At 38.9% G+C, this 1,923-nt stretch overlaps 1 pseudogene; it reads right to left on the reverse strand.

Annotated features, from left to right (window-relative positions):
• Positions 1 to 711: 711 nt before the first annotated feature.
• On the reverse strand, positions 712 to 1,529 carry LOC107133276 (eukaryotic translation initiation factor 1-like; annotated as a pseudogene).
• Between the last annotated feature and the right edge of the window lie 394 nt (positions 1,530 to 1,923).

The raw sequence follows: 1,923 nt of genomic DNA on the forward strand, positions 1-1,923 counted from the left end.
AATGGCAACCTACTCTAGTATTCTTCCCTGAAAAAATTCCATAGACAGAGGGGCCTGGCAGGCTAAAGTCCCTGGGGCTGCAAAGAGTCAGACACGACTGAGCAACTAAACAACAACCATTATAACATACACCATTCATGGTATAAAGATTTAAATCTCATCTTTTTTCTTCATCATCATGGCAAGAAAAGTTTGATGCTTTTCAGAATTTCAAGGTCTAAGAAAATAGGCTGGTTTTGTAGGTTACAGACAGTGCCAGGACACTAGGATGCATTTGTTCTTCCCTCCATTAAATGAGAAACTTCATGTATGGACAAGGGAAAGTTAGAGAATCAATAATAGCTCAGGGACCTCCCTAGTGGTCCAGTGGCTACCAGTCCATGCTCCCAGTGCAGGGGACCTGGTTTCGATCCCTGGTCAGGAAACTAGGTCCCTTAAGCCACAATTAAGAAGTTCACATGCCTCAGCCAAAAAAGATCCCATGTGCAGAGACTGAATATTCCTCGTGGCACAGCTAACACTGGCACAGCCATATATATATATATATATATATATATATATATATATATATAATTAAATATATTTTAATATATTTAAATATATATTAAATTAAAAAATATATATATATATAATGGCTTAACAGCAATTCCAGATCACTTTAGTAATGACAGACAGAAATAGAATTCATAGAAAATTAAAAATCTATTTTTTTATGGCTCTTTTCAGTTTATTGCATGAAGGAGTTACACTAGTCCAAGTTAAAAGCAGACCCCAAATGGTTACATTATACAAGCTGTGAGGTTTTTAAACTTGTGACAAAGGACAGAAGGGAAATTGTACTCATTACAAGGAAATCCTCACTTAAGCTTCAGTGAGCCAAAAGCACTTAAAACCCATGAACCTTCAGCTGGTCGTCTTTAGGCAGGCCAGTCTCTACCAGGAACTGGCATATGTTCTTGTGCTGGTCACCCTGTAGCTGAATTACTTCTCCATATTCTGGATGCTCAATTCCAGTACTATTGCAGGCAAATTTCTTCTTAAATGCCTTCACTAGTTTTTTTTTTTTTATCGTAATCATCAGCGATCCCTTGGATAGTAGTAAGGGTCTTCCTGCCATTTCTCTGTTGAATTCTTATATGGATATAATCCTCAGTGCCAGCAGGATGCAGATCATCACCCTTACTTGCATCAACAAAGGGGTCGAACGAGTGGAGGTTCTGGATAGCAGACATATGATACGATTCCTTTTCCTCGGTGGAAAGGGCCAGCAGAAGGCAGAGGCGGGAGAAGGTGGGCAGGTGGGGGGCAGAGCGTGGGGAAGCCAGGGGGCTCGACGGGGAGGCTGCTGAGTCCCTGGTGATGGCTCAGTGACTGGGCAAATCTATTTGTTTTAACCCTTTCCCTTTCTTATACCCTCCTCTGTCCACCTAAAATATTAGCAGTGAAATGAAAGAAAAGCACACAGGCAGAAAAACAACAATGCAAGAGCCTGGGGAAACTATATCTATGTTATATTCTTTCAAATTATAACAGCCGTTGTAAGTATCATTGGATAGACAGAGATTTATGTAAAAATGCCCATTTCTGGGTTATTAATTTTATTATAGCAAAGAAGGGAAACAATGTAATGTCCAAAAATAGGAAAATATTTAAGCATTTTATGGTATGTTGATAGGGTGGAATGTTTTGCAGCCATTAAAAGAAGTCATAATTTCAGATAGCAAAAATTAAAGAGTGAATACCTACCAATCGTGGGAATAAGGAGGAAAGGGGACTCTCATACAATGCCAGTAGAAAAGTGAATTGTTACAGCCTTTTAGGAAAGTAACCTGGCAACATGTATTAAAATTAAAAAATACACTGTCCAGACAAAGACCCTGATGTAGGTAAAGAGTACTTGAAAACACAAAAGCAAAAGCAGGT

The sequence above is a fragment of the Bos taurus genome, chromosome 17, assembly GCF_002263795.3.
Source record: "Bos taurus isolate L1 Dominette 01449 registration number 42190680 breed Hereford chromosome 17, ARS-UCD2.0, whole genome shotgun sequence".
Taxonomy (NCBI): domain Eukaryota; kingdom Metazoa; phylum Chordata; class Mammalia; order Artiodactyla; family Bovidae; genus Bos; species Bos taurus.